The sequence below is a fragment of the Protopterus annectens genome, chromosome 4.part1 (genome assembly GCF_019279795.1).
Source record: "Protopterus annectens isolate FY-2018-M chromosome 4.part1, PAN1.0, whole genome shotgun sequence".
Classification (NCBI taxonomy): Eukaryota; Metazoa; Chordata; order Ceratodontiformes; family Protopteridae; genus Protopterus; species Protopterus annectens.
In genome coordinates, this window is record NC_056734.1 from 977,596,501 (window position 1) to 977,617,279 (window position 20,779).

At 38.1% G+C, this 20,779-nt stretch overlaps 1 protein-coding gene across 2 annotated transcripts in view; it reads left to right on the plus strand.

Annotated features, from left to right (window-relative positions):
- PDE6D (phosphodiesterase 6D) overlaps nucleotides 1–20,779 on the plus strand; it is a 1,464,541-nt gene that overhangs the window by 1,369,080 nt on the left and 74,682 nt on the right. The gene's annotated exons all lie outside the window — the stretch shown is intronic.

Consider the following 20,779-nt stretch of genomic DNA (forward strand, 5'->3'; position numbering starts at 1 on the left):
GTGCACTCTTGACTACTCTGGACCAGATAGAGAGGGAGCTAGGACGAACTCTGAAGAAGATAACATCAAGGGTCTTGAGGGAGCCAAGACAGCCCTCTCCACCACATCAAAAGTAAAGGGTGAACAAATCCCCGAAGCTGAGAAGAGAAGCACTGGATTCATCATCCCTGCATCGATGAGGGAGCCTGATGTGAGCTTACAGGTGCCAAGACTTGAGTGGAAGGGTGAACTCTATAAACCTCTAAGCTGATGCCACCCCCTTGAATCCAGTGCCAAGACTACAGCTCCGAGAATCGGATGGCTCCAAACAAGTCGGAGCCAAGCCACTCACAGCAATGGTCGACATCGAGGTACCTGGAACCACAGCCTCCAACCCCTCAACACTGTGAAACCTCTGACCCAAAGACTATGAAGCTGGGGGTCAGATCCGAGAAGGCACAATGGGAAGAAAGAGAGACTGCATGCTCCTGATCCTGGAGGGAGAGGAAGCAGGGAAGACTCGCATCTGGATCTGGGTCCGCATGAACCTCCGCATCATTCTGTCTACCTCGGCTTCATAAAGTCTATGGGTGGATAGGATGGAGGAAGCCACTGAAATGGGCCTGGAGTGGTGCCGGGAAGATGCAGAGAAGGGGGATCGAGCCTGAGAGACCTTCAGCTCTGGTGAGAAGTGAGGTGACTGGAGCCAAGGGGAACCCGAGCTGGGATCCGGGCAGCTCTTGGCTTGGGGCTTGGCTGAAGAAGCACATCTGTAATAAAATAATACTAAAATCATAATGTTAGGGAAATATCTAAACCTTAAAGGTAGAAGATCTGAAAAACAATGCAGTTAAACAGCATTGTTAAACTCACAGCTCTTCTAGTTGAATAGGAACATAGATTAACACCTTAAATGGGAAAACTATTTCTCAGGTCCTCCCACTAAATCAGCTAGGTCAAATTCCTCTTTTATCTAAGAATGTTAAAAGAATAATTTGCAAATGAGCATAGTCAACAATTTTTAAGACTTCAAAAAAATGCAGTAATACAAAGTTTGAAATACAGCAAACAGTAATATAATGAAAAAGTAAGGGAAATATCCAAACCTTATATGAAAAAAAAAATAAATGCAGACAAACCACAGTTTTAAACTCAGAGCTCTTGTAGTTGAAGAAAAATGTAGGTGAATACCTTCAATAAGAAAACTATTTCTCAGGTCCTCCCTTTAATTAGCTAGATTTAATTCCTGTTCAATCAATGACTGTAAAAGGAATGTTTCCTAACTGACCCTAGCCAACAAATGTTAAGACTTCAAGAAAAATAAAAAAAAAACTTTGCAGTAAAACAAAGTTTAAACTACAACAAAGTGTAATATAACAATGTCAAAATATAGCTGAAGAGGAATGTGGGTGAATGCCTTAAATAAGAAAACAGTTTCTCATCTCCTCCTACTAAATAGCTGGATCTAACTCCTGGTCTATCAAGGAATGAAAAAGGAATGTTTTCTAAATGACCGAAACAAGTTTTACGACATAAAGATAAAAATCTTTGCAATAAAACAAAGTAAGTTTCAAATGCAAAACTGTAAAATAATAATATCTAAATGAAAAAGTAATGGAAATATCCAAACCTGAAATGTAGGAAATCCAAAAATCAATGCAGTCAAACAGCAGTTTAAAGTTCAAAGCTCTTGTAGATAAAGAGCAATGTAGGTACACACCTATAATAAGAAACAGTTTCACAGCTCCACCCACTAAATAGCAAGATCTAATTCCTGTTCAATGAATGAAAAAGGAATGTTTCCTAATGACCCTAATGATCAACATTTCAGATTTCAAGAAAAAAAACACTGCAGTAAAACCAAGTTTAAAATAGAAGAAACTGTTATATAATAATACCAAAATGAAAAAGTAATGGAAATATCAAAACCTTAAATGTAGAAAATAATAATAAAAAAAATGTAGTCAAGCAGCCTTTTTAAATGCAGAGCTCTTTTAGCTGAAGTAAAATGTAAGTGAATATCTTAAGTAGAAAAGTATTTCTGAGCTCCTCCCACTGATTAGCTAGATTTAATTCATTTTCACTCAATGATTGCAAAAGAAATATTTCCTAAGTGACCCCAGGGAACAACTTTTAAGACTTTGTGGAGCAAAATGTGTTAAAAGAAAGTTTAAAATACAACAATCTGTAATATAATAAAACAAAAAATCAAAAAAGTAATGGAAGTGTCCAAACGTTAGATGTAGCAAAACAAAAATGTTATTTAGCAGTTTTAAACTCAGATCTGGTAGCTGAAGTGTAATGTAGGTGAATACCTTAAATAAGAAAACTTTACTCAACTCTTCCTAATTAGCTAGATCCAGTTTTTGTTCAGAGAATGCAAAAGGAATGTTTCCTAACTGACCCCAGCCAACAAATGTTAAGACTTCAAGAAAAAAACTTTGCAGTAAAAAAAAAACTGTTAAATACCACAAAGTGTAATATAATAATGCAGTCAAAATGTGGTGGAATTACCAAAACCTCATATGTACATTACATCAGAAAACTGTTTCTAGTCTACTCCCCTTAATTATCTAGATCCAGTTTCTCATCAGTGAATGAATACAAAAGGAATATTTCCTAGCTGGTATTAGCAAACACCTTTTAAGATTTTAATAAAAGAAAAACCTTGCAGTAAAACAAAGTTTAAAATGAAACAAACTGTAATATACAATGCTGAAATCAAAAGTAACGGAAATATCCAAACCTTAAATGTAGAAATAAAAAATAAATGCAGTGAAACAGCTGTTTAAAGTCAGAGCTCTTATAGATGAAGAGGAATGTAGGTGAATACCATAAATTAGAAAACTGTTTATAATCTCTTCCCATTAATTAACTAAATGTAATTCCTGTTTTATCAATGAATGTAAAAGGAATCCTAATTGACCCTAGCCAACAGCTTTTAAGACATGAAGAAAAAAATGTTGCATTTAAAAAAGTTAAAAATACAGCAAACTATAATATGATAATGCCAAAATAATAAAGGGAGATATCCAAACCTTAAGTGTAGAAAATCCAAAAAGTCAATATAGTCAAACAAAGTTTTAAACTCGGAGCTCTTGTAACTGAAGAGGAATGTAGGTACCTTAAATAAGAAAACTATTTCTCAGCTCCTCTCACTAATTAGCTAGATCTAATTCCTGTTCCTTGAAGGAATGCAAAGGGGATATTTCCTAACTGACCCTAGCCAACAACTTCTAAGACTTCTAGAAAAACTTCAGTAAAATAGAGTTTAAAATACTACAAATTATTTATTTATTTTACATTTGTTTACCGGGAAAGTCCGACTGGGCCATGGGCCCATTTTCAGTGGAGGCCAGGGAAATGTTCCACTACAAAAAACAGAGATTAGAGATAAGTAACCTTAAGTTACCTTAAGTAAAAACATACAAGTCCATTATAGAAATAATTGCACATAAACAAAAATGTCAGTGCAACAAACAGGTAACATGACATGTGAGAAATTATCCAGAGATATTATCTAAGACAGACAAAATAGAGCTGAGTATTACTATAATATAATATAATATATATATATATATACACAACAAGCATATCACATCCGCAGTTTGTTAGGAATATCATGTCAATTTAAGTACATATAGGAGAGATTGGTAGAAGGATGGAACTGGATATAGGTAGATAGTTTTAGAGTGCAGTGAAAGAAGGCAAAGAATGGTAGTATACAAGGGAGTTATGAAAAGAGTATAGTATGATCAGCCGGGATTGGTGCAGGAGCAAAACCCAGTTGTTGGTCAGGTGTTTCCTAAGGAATAGTTTGTATTTGAATGTGTTTCTAGTATTTGGTATGTTCTAAGGCATGGAATTCTAGGACTTTGATTTTTGTTTAGAGAACATAGAATCCCCCAAAACTATAATGGACTTAGTTACTTTTAGTAGGAGTCTGACATAGGATCTTAGGGATCTTCAGTTGGAGTAGGGCTGAACTAAGTCCTTGAGTGCAGAGCAATTATTGGGTTGGTGAATGATGGAATGAGCGAAAATTAGTTGGTTGAATGATAGAAGATTGGGTAGTTCGATTCATTTTAGTTGGTGTAGTGCAGAGCAGTGGCGTGATCTGTAAGGATGGTTTGTGGCAAACCTGGTGATTTTATTATAACAGGACTCCAGTTTGTTTCAATCTGTTTTTCTGAGATTTGTGAATATTGGTGAGGCATATAGAAGAATGGAGAGTAGATGTGTCCTGTCTATGGAATGTCTGGTGGTGTTGATTAGGTATGGCTTGACTCTGTAAAGTGAACCTAGTTTAACGTGGATCTTTTTGATAGTTAGAGCTAATTGTAGAATTTTAGATGTTTGTCAGTTGTGACCCCCAAGAGGTTTGGCGTGAGTGACAGATTTAATTTTAGTTTTATTGGATGAGTGGAAGATGAAAGGGGAAGGTGACCGGGTGTTTTGCTACTAGCGGAGAGTATAAGCTTTGTTTTGTTTGGCTTGAGTACAAGTTTGGAGTCAGAAAGGTAGTTTTTGATGTCTAAGAAAGTTTTTTGGGTTATCTGTAGGAGCTCTGGTAGGGAGGGAGCTGAACATACGAGGGAGGTGTCATCTGCACATTGAACGATGGATTCTAGGTGGGTGGTTGAGCAGAGTTTGTTGGCGAACAGTAATGGACCAAGAACTGAGCCTTGAGGCACACCTACTGAGACAGGTAATAGGAAAGAGAGTTCATTTTGCCAATTAATTGCTTGTTGGCAGTTAGATAAGTAGATGTGAAACCAGGAGAGGGCTGGCTGGGTAAGGTTTAAGGAAGCTAGTTCACTGAGTAGTTTTTGGTGGAATACCATGTTGCAAGCATTTGACAGATCAAGAAAAATGGATGACATGAGTTGGCCATTGTTTCTGAGTTGGTTGAATGTATTAAGAAAACTTACAAGAGCAGTAGTGGGGTTGTGTTTGGGTCTAAACCATGTTGGGAGTTGGATAGAAGGTTGTTAATTAGTAGATAGTCTAAGAGTTGTGCATGTATGCATTTTTCCAGAATCTTGACTATGAGAGGGAGTATAGCAATTGTCATTTAGTTTGAGAAATCAGTAGAGGTGATTGCTTTGTGCACAGGGATGATATAAGAGATTTCCAGAGTTTGGGGATGTATTGCTCACAAACAGACCAGTTGATTAGGAGAGATATAGAGTAGGAGATGGTGCCTGCTGCTAATCTGAGAAGCTCATTAGGGAGTAGGTCAGCAGTGGGGGCTGCGGGCTTTAGTATGTAAAGAATTATTTTAATGGTGCTAGTTTATATTGGTTTGATAGAGAAAGAACTGAGGTTTGCTTCTGATACTGTAGGAACAGATAGTGGAGTGTTGCTGTCATTTTTTACTAGAGATAGTACAGAATTGATGAAGTGTGAATTAAGTTGTGAGGCAATGCTATCTGTGATATTTGTGGTAGATGGAGCTGTAATTGTGGACTGTCCATGTTTTAGGAGTAGTTTAATGGAACTCCAGAATTTCTGGGGATCGTTTTGTTGCTTTTGTTATATTGTTTTTGTCATTCTTGATTTGCTTTCTGGCTAGGTTTCTTATCTGACAACAGGTGAGAAGGGAAGCTTGGTTTTTGGACTCAAGATACTTGGAACAAGGTTTTGTCTCTTTGTTTGAGGAGCTGTTTGGTATCATTATTAAGCCATGATATCTGTTTTAGATTTAGCACTGATCTTTCTAAGGGAAGCTAGGTTATTTAGGATATTGAGGAATTTATCATTGAAATATTGAACAGCAGAATCTTAGTGGAGATGTTTTAAAGGGGTCCAGTCACATTGTTGTTGGAGGGATTTACAGACTTTGGGGAGAAACTTCTTTTGTTGCAGAGATGTTTGTATATGATGTTTTGTGGAGGGCATATGCAGTGTCTGAGTAGGTAGGTGGGTAGATGATCACTTAGGCTGTCTGGCAGACAGCCGGATTGGTGACAGAGGGATGGCCTAATTGTTAGAGCCCAGTCTAAGATTGACTGTTTTTTACTGTGTTTGTCGATTCTGGTAGGTGACTGAATTACTTGACTGAAACCATGGATTAGGATTTCACTATAGTTATGTGAGGTTTTGCCACGTTTCTGTTAAGATTGCTATTTCTGGAGAGTACAGGGAGAGAGCTGCATGAAATCTGTGAATTTCATTTAGGATGCTTCTCAGATTCATGTTTAAGATTAGAAGGTTAGAGTTACTATGTGGGAGATTGGTTATGTTAGGCAATAATGGATTGTCAGGTGAGAGTGATGTTTGTTGTTGGGGTCGAGGGGCTGGACTCAGATGTATGTCAGCACTTAGTTTAAATTGAGTTAAACTGAAAAGAAGTAGGTGTGATAGTTTGGGGAATTAGTCTAGCATATTTACACAGTAAGTACAGGTTACCTATGAGTGTGTATATTTAAATTTAAAAAGTTCTGTGTTGGAGCTGTTGTAGAGCTGTGGTGATATGACAATGTTAGTAAAATAGGTATGGGTGGGGTAAATAATGGGTTAGTGGGAGAGTTGATATAAGTAAAGTGTAGGTTTTGATAGGTGGCAAAATGGTAGGCCATAATAAGTAAACTAAATAGTGTAATGTGTAAGAATAACATAGTGTCGGTATTTAATGTAGCATTATGAAGTGTTTTGGTGAGAAGGTTGGGCTGAGTTAATGAGGGAATGGATTCTATAGGGAAGGATTAAGAAACAATCACTGTTATAGTATATGACTATTAGTGATTGGTTGGAATGCTGTGGTAGAATGATTATTGAAGGGGGTCTGTTCAGTGGCTAACCATAAATGTAGGGGTAGTGGGGGTGGGTGGAATTTGGGGGGTAGGGTAGTGGAGTGAGCCTGAGCGTAGTGAGGGCGAATGGAGAAGAAAGAACCAGAGGGTGAATGGAATGGGAAGAACCAGAAGAACCAGGCTAGCAAGACTGCAAAAACCTATCTGTGAGATGGCATGCAGGTCAGTGGATCGAGCTTATGACAGTGGGGCAGAAAGATTTAGTTCTATTAACTGAAACTTTAGCAAAGCATGCTCGGGTTTTACATAAGTAGCAAACTAGGACCAGATTTAGTATGAGACCGCCAATGTACCTGAGCACTGCTCTTACTTTACCTTTTGGTTTGCCTTGCTAGCCCACTACGGTATCAGTAATAACATAGAATCCTTCTACAACCTAAATTATAGGCACAGGAATAATAAGGTCATCAGTGAAGAGCAGGAAAGGAAGGAATCTAAGGATATGGTCCCAGCAGTGTGCACACCATACAATAGTCTAAATACAACATTTTCCTTATTCTGTTTAAGTTTTAAAAGTGTAACCTAGCAGCAGCTTCCTAGAGCTGTAATGTACATAGTAGTTATGTTGTATTTTCTGTAGGATGGGTCACTTTACTGGAGCCATTTTTGTGTAGAATAGGGTCAGTGTCAGGGCACTGGTAAGTTGTAGTGCTTGCGATTACCCTAAAGTGACTGCAATACAAAGGATAAAAAAATGAAGTTAAGGAAATCACAGCAATTTCTGTAGTTACCTTAAATAGAGTATGCCACCTTGTAAACATTTTTTTAAAAGTAAATTGAAGTAGGGTTCAATTAATCACTGTAAACAACATAAAAGCTGCAGCTCATAAGGTAACATCAACACAGCATCAGTGATAATAGTAACAGTTATATACACATCACTTTCTATGGATACACTACAAAGATACAATCAAACAACTGCAGCAGACAATAATTATACAACAGTATATCAACTGCTAACTCTTTGGCACACAATCTTAAAGCAAAGGGCACACACAAAATAATCTAACAAACAGTGCAAGTAAGTCAATGCCAAATACCGCAAAAAACAGAGGAAGTCTCACAGATACCATTTGCCTTAATTTCACACAGTGCACTACTGCATGTTCCATCAATATTAAGAGGGAAGTAAAATGCTTCCAGCTCGTGGAACAGCTTAATACCAGTAGTATGTTTATGTATATTAGACCAAGTATATATAGCAGTAAACCATAGGAAAACAGAATAAATATTTTCAAATAAAACGCACTTACATGGTGAGCATGCTGCCCGAGGACTCTACGGGACACCAGCACCAACTACATTACTTTAAAAATGGCGTTGGATAGTTTTCCCCTATACATAGAATTGTATCTGGAAGCTGGAAGTGGGGAGTGGGTGGTTCACAGTTGTTTGTCTCAATGTATCCACTATAATCACTAGTCTGGTGATACTAAACAGATCCAAGCCAGCAAGACTGCAAAAACCTATTTTTGAGATGGCATGCAGGTCAGCTTACGAGAGTGGGGCACAAAGATTTAGTTTTAACTTAAACATTAGCACAGCATGCTCGAGTTTTACATAAGTAGCAGACTAGGACCAGATTTAGTATGCGATCGTCAATGTACCTGAGGACTGCTATTACTTTATTATTTGGTTTGTCTGGATAGCCCACTAGGTGTCAGTAATAACACAGAATCCTTCTACAATGTAAACTGTAGGCACAGGAATAATGATGTCACCAGTGAAGAGCAGGAAAAGGGGGGAACCTAAGGATATGGTCCTAGCAGTGTGCACACCTACTCAGTACGCTAAATAGAAAGGTTTCCATATTTTAAGTTTTAAAAGGTTAACATAGCAGCAGCTTCCCAGACCTGTAACTTACATAGTGGTTACGTTGCATTTTTGGTAGGTAGGGTCACTTTACTGGAGTCGTTTTTGTGTAGAATAGGTTCAATGTCAGGGTGCTAGTAAGGTACAGCACTTGTGATTACCTTAAAGTGAGTAGTGGTTATGTTGTATTTTCTGTAGGTAGGGTCACTTTACTGGAGCCATGTTTGTGTAGACCAGGGTCAGTGTCAGGTCACTGGTAAATTGTAGCACTTGTGATTACCTTAAAGTGAGTAGTGGTTATGTTGTATTTTCTGTAGGTAGGGTCACTTTACTGGAGCCATGTTTGTGTAGACCAGGGTCAGTGTCAGGTCACTGGTAAATTGTAGCTCTTGTGATTACCTTAAAGTGAGTAGTGGTTATGTTGTATTTTCTGTAGGTAGGGTCACTTTACTGGAGCCATGTTTGTGTAGACCAGGGTCAGTGTCAGGTCACTGGTAAATTGTAGCTCTTGTGATTACCTTAAAGTGAGTAGTGGTTATGTTGTATTTTCTGTAGGTAGGGTCACTTTACTGGAGCCATGTTTGTGTAGACCAGGGTCAGTGTCAGGTCACTGGTAAATTGTAGCTCTTGTGATTACCTTAAAGTGAGTAGTGGTTATGTTGTATTTTCTGTAGGTAGGGTCACTTTACTGGAGCCGTTTTTGTCTAGAATAGGGTCACTGTCAGGACACTGGTATGTTGTAGTTCTTGTAATTACCCTAAAGTGATTAATGGTTATATTGTATTTTCCGTAGGTAGGGTTGCCTTGCTGGAGCCATTTTTATGTAGAATAGAGTCAGTGTCAGGGCACTGGTAAGTTGTAGTGCTTGCAATTACCCTAACGTGAATAGTGAGCACACTGCGCAAGGACTCTATCGGACAGTAGCACAAACTGTATTACTAATATAATCAAAAAGTAATGGAAATATGCAAACCTTAAATGCAGAAGATCCAAAAAACTCAATGCAGTCAAACAGCAGTTTTAAACTCTGAGCTCTTGTAGCTGAAGGGGATTGTAGGTGAATACCTTAAATAAGAAAACTGTTTCTCAGCTCCTCCCATTAATTAGCTAGATGTAATTCATGTTCACTCAATGAATACAAAAGGAATGTTTTCTAATTAACCCTAGCATACAACATTTAAGACTTCATGAAAAGAAAAACGTTGCAGTAAACAAAGTTTAAAATACTACTACTTGTAATATAATAGTACCACAATCAAAAATTAATAGAAATATTAAAAACTTTAATGTAGAAAATCAAGAAATAATTTCCTCCAAACAACAGTTTTAGCTCAGAGCTCCTGTAGTTGAAGATGAATGTGGATGCTAATGTTAAATGAACGGCTTATGGATGTTGGACAGTGCAGTGGTGCAGCAGTAGCATTGTCGCCTCACAACAAGAGGTTCTCCAGTCATACCTCTCAAGTGTACCTCATTACGAGGAATGTTCCTCATTTTGGGTCTTAAAAAGCCCATGTTCCTCAAAGTTCCACACTGAAAGGGTCTGTCACTCATTCAGTGTTAGGAATTATTATATTACTGAATCATTAATGCATCAAAAGAACTTTTTATAAGTATAAAGTAGTACATTTTAAGCATCTGTGAGCATTCTGCTTGAAGTTGTTAGTAAACTTTTAGTAGGTGTTCCACATTTTGCCCAGTTGTTCCACATTATGAGAGGTAATGTTCCTCATTTTGGAGATGGAAGGTTGAGAGCTATGTCACCGGTTCACTTCTCGGCTGGGGTGCCTACTGTGCAGAGTCTGCATGTCCTCCCTGTGTTTGTGTGGGTTTCCTCCAAGTCCTTTGGTTTCCATCCATGTCACAAAGACATACATCTGGAGCATTTCTCCTCAGGCCTCTGCTGAAATTGGCTTTGTTCCAAGTCGGACTTTTCCGGTAAACAAATGTTAAATAAATAAATAAATAACTAAAATAAATAAATAAGAAAACTGTTTCTCAGCCTTTCATGTTAATTAGCTAGATCTAATTCCAGTTCAGCCAAGGAATGCAAAAAAAAAGTTTCCTACCTGACCCTAGCTAACAACTTTTAAAACTTCAAGAAGAGTGGGAGGTTGGCATAGTGGTTAAGGTGATCACCTTATAGGCACAAGGTGCAGGGTTTGATTCTCACATGGGGTAACTGGGTTGGAATGGCCAACAAGGACAATTAGTCTGGTACTAATTTAAATTAGAGGGGGTGGGTTTGACATAGTGATTAAGGTCTTCATCTAGCAGACACAGGGTACTGGGTTATATTCTAGCTTTGGGTTATTGGCTAGGCTTAAATCAGCCTTCAAGACAGCTAGCCTAGTATTCACCTATGAAAAATAAATGTGTGTGTGTGTGTGTGTGTGTGTGTGTGTGTGTGTGTGTGTGTGTGTGTGTCTGTGTGTGTGTGTGTGTGTGTATATGTATATATATATATATATATATATATATACATATTTATGTGAGTGTGTGTGTTTAAGTACATATATATGTGTGTGTGTGTGTGTGTGTGTGTGTGTGTGTATATATATATATATATATATATATATATATATATATATATATATATATATATATATTTATGTGAGTGTGTGTGTTTAAGTACATATATATGTGTGTGTGTGTGTGTGTGTGTGTGTTTTCTTTGGATATATATATATATATATATATATATATATATATATATATATGTTTTTATGTTTATATTTAGATATAGATACATTTGTTCATAGGTTAGTTTCTATAGCTACCTTTGGTTGCCATTTTAAGCCTGTCCAGATTCTGTTTTGGGGATTGAATTGACCTACCCCATTTGATGTTAGATAGGCCTTACCCATCCCATGGTCAATAATTATATATTACACCTAGTGAAAGTAGCTGGTATTATATATCACACACAATTTGAAGAGACCTATGCATGGGATAAAACTTAGTAGCTACTTCCATCCATTAATAGTACAGGTGGGAGTCCTGGGGGAATTCTGTAGGTCCAAGTTGGACTTAAATATGGACAGGGATAAGCTTTGTTTTAGAGGATGGGGAGTGTGTTCCAGAGTAGTAGTATCCTCTGTGAGATAGACCTTTCCCTCCATACCATTCTGTTGATGTTGCAAAAGTGATTTAAATCCCTTTACTGAGTATTTCTGATGCCGTTTGACTTACTGATATGCAGCAAGTCCATCACTTTATCTGTCTGTCTATGTATGCATGTATGTATCTATCAAGTGTGTGTTTGTGTGTGTGTCTATATATGATTATATATAATATTTAGACGCATCTAAGTATATCTCTATTTAGAAACATCTATTTCCAGCTCTGTCTCTATACTGTTTTGTAATCTGTTACACAATGAGCTTGGAAAGTTTCCACTCATTGGACAGTGCTTGTTGTTGTGCAGTAGTTTGCTGGCACTTCTTTTTTTTTTCTGACCTAAGATATATGTATGTATGTATGTATATATATATATATATATATATATATATATATATATATATATATATATATATATATATACACAAATCAAAAGTAACAGTACATGAACCGAATGCTGTGCACGGACCAAACCAACATACAATCCAAAAGAATAGGGTCTAGCACAAATAAAGTCACCCAGTATAAAAATATAACTGTCTTAAAATGAAAAAAAAAACGAGCCAAACGATTTTGCAAAACATTTATATAGCCATAAATATAGCGATCTTTACTCTTCACTCTACAGTGGGTCACAATAACAAGCAAGCAGTTACACAAACACAAACCGGTTTCACCCCCTGGCATCCTCAGTGTAGTATAATCACACAAAGAATCCCCCATAGATATAGTCATGGTCTTAAAGCTGTAAACACTCATAAAGACTTACAAATACCAAACATTTAAATAAAAACCTATATAAATGTTACATTTATATTGTATTATTCAACCATATATCTCAAATATGTTGGCACTATTTATTAACAATGTTATATTTACAAAAAACCTACCAAACATAATAATATCATAGTAACTATCTAGACCTGGCTTGTATAAAGCCCCTAAATTAATAATCCATAACTTCTCTTTCTTATCAAGAATGGAATGGTTGGTACTATCCGACAGTTTACTACCCAAAACTACATCAATGCCTACAAATACAAAATGTGCTATCCTATGTTCCAAAATATGTTTATAGAGTGCACTCCTCTGTCTCTTACAATTGATATCACTAAGGTGAGTAGCTATCCTGGTCTTAAATGGCCGAGATGTTTGGCCTATGTAAAAAGCACCGCATTGACATATGGCCATGTACACTACCCAATTTAGACTACAGGTAATTAGTGATCTAATTTCAAATACCTTAGGGGTATTTATAGAAGTAAAAGATTTAGTATTAGAGACCACCTTGCAGTATGTACAATGGACACAACAACTGCTACCCCTAATGGCCCTACCCTTAACTTCTTTAGATCCTTGATTCATTTTTTATACCACAATAATAGTTCTATACTTTTTCCACAACGATAACTGTAAGAGCAATGGTCATCCAAACATTGATAAAAAAAATCATTTGATTTCAGTATATTCCAGTATTTATTTACTCTTTCTTTAAATTTGAATGTATTGGTACCAAAGGTAGTCACCATTCTGATTTTAGAAATCATTGCCCCTTGGCTACCCTCTCTTCTATTAACCTCCCTTAAATAAGGTTCCCTTTCAAAGTTAACAGCTCTGTCTTTAATCATTTTAACATGAGACACATCATAGCACCTTCTTATAAATCTATTACCCTTTTTCTCTGCTTCGATTTTGTAATCAGAATCGTCGCTAAAAATTCTTCTCAGTCTTTAAAATTGTGCTTTTGGCATGTTAACAATCATATGTTTTGGATCACAACTATTAGCCTCCAAAAGGGCATTTTTAGTAAAGGGCTTCCAATACAAAGTGGTAACCATGGTACCATCTAGGGTCTTAGTAACATTAACATCCAAAAAATCAATGGTAAATAATTCAATCTTACCTATGAATTTTATATCAAATTTTAAATTAGAGTTCAAATATATAACAAACTCATACCATTGTTATATAAATCCTGACCAAATGCCCCAACAGTCATCTAGGAAATGTCACCACATAATGAACCAATCTTTATGTGGATTATTTTTTATATATCAGGCCGCATTCTATGTACCCCGACGTTTCCTAGATGATTTTTTGGATGTTAATGTTACTAAGACCTTAGCTTATTTTTTGTTCCCATTATTTGTCATCTACTACTAAAGGACACTGACCATGAATTGAGCTACCTGGATTCCTAGTGAAGATATGCTGGTGTGCAAATTCCTGTTAAAGCTGGCAGTCCATGCAACTAGTGTTTATATCATGGGCCACTTAAAAATTTGATTCTAAAAATTTAGGCTCAGTCTGCACACAAAAATCACAATTCTCATAATTTATATCATTATCTACACTGACAGACATTTTATACTTAATTACACACCATATAAAATTGATAATAATAATGGTAGCTTTGCTACAACATGTTATACTACATGTTAAGGAAACCCACAGTATGTCAATTTTAAGTGATTTACTGCAGGGTTGGTTTCATCATTCAGAGATCTATATTAGAGTTCATTAATCACTTGAAGATGACCATGGTGGTGCAGCTGTTAGCGTTGTTGCCTCACAACAAGAGGTTTTCCCATTCGATTCTTGGCTGCAGCCTTCGGTGTGGAGTCTGCATGTCATCCCCATGGTCGAATGACATATAAAGACATGCAGGTAGGTGCGTGCATGAATGGGTGTGCCTTCTTTGAAGGTTGGGCATTGGGCTGGCAACTTGGCACCGTAAAAATCCACTGCCAGTCATGAGCGGACCGGAGTTCCACCGTGGTGAACCCTAACCGGGAAAAGCCGAAAGACATTACTTACTTACTATTAATCACTTGAAGCTTCAGTTAAAACAAAACTTTACACTGCTGAAAAGAATGCCACAGTAAGTGGGAATTAAGGTGACAATGTCTTCTGCACCTGATAGGTTCATAGGTTCATAGGTGTGTACTAGGCTAATGGCCCAGGAACCTTTTACAAGCCTAGCACATAGGATTACCCTGGCAACGTGCCACCTGACCTAAGTTTTCAGTGCCTCTGTCAAGTAGAGCAACTGGAGTGATCCCCGGGGTGGATTTTCTATTTCCCATCCACTCATCAAGATTTCTCTTGAAGAGGGCCAGTGAGGTGCTCTGTTTGACATGTATGGGAAGTCTACTCCATAGCATGCATGGACAGTCTCTGGGTTATGAACCTGTCCCTCCAGCACATTCTGTTGATTGTGGTAATGAAGTTAAGGTCTCTGGAGCATGTGGTGTTGAGGGACTGGGATTTCTTTAGATGTAGCATTTCTAACAGAGCTGGGTCAGACATGGCTTTATAAGCCTCTAAATAGACGATATGGGACAGAATAGTTGGAGTTTTTTGAGTCTGTCCATATAGGAGAAGTGTTTAAGGTCTAGGATCCTCTTTGTGAGGTACTTTTGTGGCCTCTCCAGTTGTTGCAGGTGTCTAGTGAGGTACATGCCAAATGGGGGATTTTACTCAATGATTGGCCTAATGAGGGAAGAGTAGAGGGAGACAATGACCTCTTTCTTCCTGGATACAAAACCCTTAGTAATGATATGTGCCACATAGAAGGACTTTCTGACCACAGTGGCAGTGTGGTGGTCAAAAGAGAGGTTGTTGTCAACCTGTGTTCCCAGATCTCTTATAATGCCCTCTGTGTTCAGTGGACTACCATCGATGTGGTAGTTCATGGGAACTGGGTTTTTCTCAAAGGGGATGAGGACACATTTTTTGGCATTGAGCTTAAGGCCATGGTTCTGACACCAGTCATTGGTCTCAGTGAGGCCTTTGTGTAGGATATCAACATCACTTGGGGAGTTAATAATGGCTCCCAACTTGCAATCGTCTGTGAACTTTGTCAGGCAGAGTTCCTTCATGTTGGACTAGTCTTCTGAGAAGTAGATACCAAACAGGAGAGGACCCAGGACCAATTCTTGTGGGACTCCACTCGTGGCTGGTCGGCAATCTAACTTGGAGTCAGCTACTTTCACACTGTGGGTTCTGTGAGCCAGTTTGCAAACCACCTAGTGATGTAGGGGTTGATGCCTAGCTTAATGAGTTTTCTATGATTCCTGAGTGGGGAATGGTATAAAAGACCTTGGCTAGATCAAGGTAGGCTGTGTGAACCACCTTGCCTTCATCCACAGCTCTAGTGACTGACTCAGAGAAGTCGACCAAGTTGAGCAGGCATGATCTACCCTTCACAAAACCAAACTGTGTGAGATCCAGAGTTTGGAGATTCCCTATATCCTTGTTTATTAGGTCCATGATGATGTGTTCCATAGCTTTGCATATCAGACTTGTCAGGCTAATGGGGGATAGTTCCCAGAGTCTATAGTTGCTCCTCCTTTGTGGAGAGGGATTACTATAGCAGTGCACCATTTGGTAGGGACAAAGCCTGAGGTGAGGCTGTGATTGAACAGGGGGCACAGGTGAGGTGCCAGTTCACTCTGTAGTTCATGTAGAACACGGCCAGGGATATTGTCAGGTCCCTTAGAATCTGTATTCTTGGCCTTGGACAGTGCTGTTTTAACCTGTGCAGCAGTAATACTGGGTGCCTGGCAATCTACTGGTGTTGTGATTGGACCTTTGGGGGGGATTGGCACTGAATCTGCCGGCCAGTATATTGGCAATATCTGTTGGCTTGGTATAGGAGGTACCATTGTGCAGTAGCTCAGAGCAAATCTGGCTATTGCCATGGAGGTTCTTTACATAACTACAGAAGGCCTTGTGGTTGTCTTTACTATCTGCTGCAATTCTGTTTTCATAGCTAGCTTTAGAAGATTTGATGAGGGATCTCAACTTTTTGTTGAGGCTGATAAGGGAGTTTTTCCAGTCTTGGGACTTCATCTTATTCTGCATCAGGTTCCTCCTTCTGTTGTAGAGTTTGTTTATGGCAGGGGACCACCAGATTGGCTTCCTTATTTTTTTTTTTGGAGGAGAGTGTCTTGGTTCTTTTGGGTATGGTGAGAGCCATACATTTGTGTACATGTTCATACAGTGCATTTGTGTATGATTTGGCGGTTATGCAACTATTCTCCATTTGCATGTGTGCCGTGAAGTTAGCCACCTCTGTTCTTAGAAGCCTAAAGTTAGATTTGGAGAAGATTTTCATCGTGGTTACCTTTGTGGGGGGTGGGGGTGGGAGAGATGTGGATTTCCAAGGTGATTAGTTTGTGGCCAGATCTTACCACGGAGGAGTTGACTATTGGTGTAGAGCAATGGTCACCCATGTTAGCAATGACAAGGTCAAGGATGATGCTACCTCTGGGGGGGGGGGGGTAAGAATGAGCTGGTCCAGGGCATTGGTATTAATGAATTCCAGGAAACATTGGGCAAGTGTATTGGTACATGAGTAGTTTTCCCAGTTAATGGAGGGGTAGTTGAAGTTGCTCAGTATGAGTGTGTTAGGTTGGTCCCTAATATTCTCCAGGGTGCTTAGGAATGTGGAGTAAGTGTCTTGGCTTCATCACTCGGAGGTATATATTAGCGCTCATTAATCACTTGAAACTTCAGTTAAAACAAACGTTGGGCAAGTGTATTGGTACATGATGCTGTCAAAAGAGGTGAAAATCTCCCTATTCTCCTTGATGGGACAATGGAGACAGAGGTTCATTATGCATGTTTGAGGGATTCTTCTAATACTGTAATTTTACTGAATGAGAAGAGCTGCAGAAGCCATTGTTAGTAGGGTATGACTTTGCAGGAGGTGAGGCTTTTTTGAACTTCCCACAAGATTTTTGGCTTAGTTAAGAAGCCACAGAGTAAAAGTTGGAGTTTAATGCAGTCCCTATGTATTACTATTTTTTGTTCAAGTGGGCTGTATGGATTTTGTGGAATGGGAGATGGTCATTTTGAGCTGTATGCTAGTGATTATTACCATGTTTGTTACATGCTTACTGGATAGGTTTTAAAGACGGTCATTTTAAACAAATCATCTTTGTAGAATCAATGGCTAGCAAAGACTGGGTGAAGCAGATGAGTTCCTGATAGCTGCTGGATCATAGGATCATAGGGCACCTATCTCTGGAATAGACTCCCCATACAAGTCAAACAGAGTACGTCGCTGACCCTCTTCAAGTGCAACCTTGATGAGTGTATGGGAAACCACAAATTTGTCCCGGGGTTTCACCTATGTCCCTCATTGACAAGGGTGATAGCTGCTGACTGAGGTTTCTTTTTTGGGGAAAAACTCTTGGCTGGGCTTGTAAGGGCCCCAGGGCCATTAGCCTAGTAACATCCTATGATCCTATGATCCAGCAGCTGTCCGGAACACATCTGCTTCACCCAGTCTTTGCTAGCCATTGATGATATAAAGATGATTTCTTTATAAATGGATATTACAAGGAAGTGCAGATCTTTATTTTTGAGAAATTTTCCAACTGAATTTTATTACTGTCTCCAGCTGCTTTACTGTGTATGCATACTGAGAAAGAAACTGGTATGATTATGTATTTAGTGAACTTTTGTTTCCTTGTTTGAGTAAGGAATGTAATGTTTTGTAGTACTGTTTTATGTTTCACTTTACTGTACGTGTTCTTTATTTTAACTGTGGTGTGCAGCAGCTATTTTGGCACGTGTATTTAGATTTTTCCAGCTTTTTGGCTTACTTTGATTTCATTTTTAGTTGAATATAAGTGGATCAGTTTGTATTCCAACAGGTGGGAATTAACAGATTATTTTATTTACATGTATGAGGGCATGCATGTGTGTAGCCAGAAAAATTTCTTTGCAGGCATTTTTACTTGTTTGTGTGTCTGCCTGTATGTTCACATCAGTCCTGTCTTATCTGATGATAACAGACAGGAATGTGAACAATCAGTAGTAGCTTCCTGGTGGGGGTTTTTGGTTCACAAGTAAATACTAGGTTAGCTGTCCTTGCAGGCCATTTTAAGCTTAGACAATTTTCCTCAAAGTATTTGGGAAAACAGCTTTTATTTACAATGCTGTGAGCTTCTTTGAAGTTAATAAATGCTCCAGATTTTGCCTTTTTTTTCCATACCATTAGAGGTAATGTTTCCTATATTTTGGAGATGAAGTATTGAAAACTCTGGGATGCATTCAGTGGAAGAAAGGAAATGGCAGGCTGAGGCTGATCACATTACAGTAACCATTGTTATGGCTTGTTGGAAGGTGTAGACTGAGCTTAGTGTTTAAAAGATCTAAGTTTAAGTACTCTGCTGTGATTGGTCATTCTTTTACTTTTTTGGATGGAAAAGCAGATAGATCTTTGGGCACTAGAAACAATACACATTATGCACAATGCAAAAAAAAACACATTGTGGTAGGATGCTGGTTTTCATTTTCTTCTCAATGAGACATTAGGACTACAGAGGGTCTGTGCATCATTTTTGGTGGCAGGTGATGCATGAAAGCAAACAGCAGTTACATGATCACTTGGGTAGGGTAGAGGGTACCTTGAGGTTAACATCCTTCTGGTCTTGAAATATTTATGTGAGCTACTTCAGAATGGCTTATTGCATGTATCCATTAAGGAGCATTCAATGGTCATCTCTGCTTGTCTGCGAATGGATTTTTGTTCTTCTCTTTTGGTAAAACAGTTTAAGAAAGGAGTATTGCATATGAGACCTCCTTCCAAGCAAATTCATCCTTTGTGGGATCTCAACTATTTTCTGGAAAATATAACCTCGCCACCTTTCAGACCTACTGCTTAGGGTGATCTGAAGATCTTAACTTGAAAAACTATTTTGTTTATTGCTCTGACATCTGTAGGGTGAGTCTCTGAGCTGCAAAATCTCATGGAGGGATGACCTTACCTGATTTTCCATGGGAATAGAGTTGTGTTATGCACTAAACCCTCTTTCATGCCGAAAGTTGTCTCAGAATTCCCTCTCAATCAAGTCTATCAACCTCCTGTGTTCTTCCCAGAACCTAAGTATAAGGATGATTCACACTTTGGATGTGCACTGACAACTCAGGTACTACAGAACAAAAGCAGACAAAGTGTAAGCTCATAGGAATCCTTCTCAGTAAATTTTGGTTAAAAGTCAATACAATTACTTAAGTCAAAGACAACTTGCTGAATGAAGGGATTTGATGAACACAAGAAAGGATCTATCCTACTGAGTGGTAAATTGAGCTGTTAAAGACAACTTGCTGAATGAAAGGATTTGATGAACACAAGAAATGATCTATCTACTGAGTGGTAAATTGAGCTGTTAAGGCTTAGAGCTGCATCTCTGAGGAGTGTGTGGCATTAGCACTGTAGAGGAACTAGCTGCCTTTAGAAAGTTGTTGGACTACCGCAAGTGATACTTTGTGTTTTCATAGATGACATTATTCTCCCAGCAGATGAATCCATTGGAGAACACACCAGTAAACCCCTTGTGCCAGTATGCATTCTAGGTTGCTAGGAGATATAGACTAGGTGTGCTGTTGAGCTCTAAATAAGTGTTTTTTTCTGTTAAGGATATCTTAAACTGCTACATTCAGTCTGCCTATCTTTCTCTGAAGTTCCTGTGCTTTGGGATACATGCTGGACTTCATGAGCAATATATGTACATCGTTAATAAACTGCATATAGAAAGGCACTTAGTATTTTCCTTCTGTGACAGGATATACATATTCTTATGGAAAACTCTTCCCTAACACATGTACAATTGGTTGAGTATGCTTCATCTGGATGGTGCCAAATACTGGTCTACTGTAAAACCTTTAGTAACAGAGTAGGATACAATTAAATGAGAGGGGCTGTTAGATTCAAAGTACCATTGAAATCATAGTAATATCAAGATTTTAATAAATGACAATATGATCTTTATGAAATTAAAATGTTTATGATATATATTAATACCCTCTGCTGTGATTTTCATCTTAACTAAATGCATATTAATATGAACAATTTTTTACTAAGGCATAATTTAGTTACTCCCTGTAACTTGAATATTCTTATTGTCACACAGTTGTTCAAAGGGAAATATGTGGAAAGTAGTTTAGCCTCTGTACTGGATATCTGAACTTGTTTCTCAAGTGTTAATTTATACTCACCACAAAACAATTTTAATGTCAGTGTAAGGTACATGTAATAG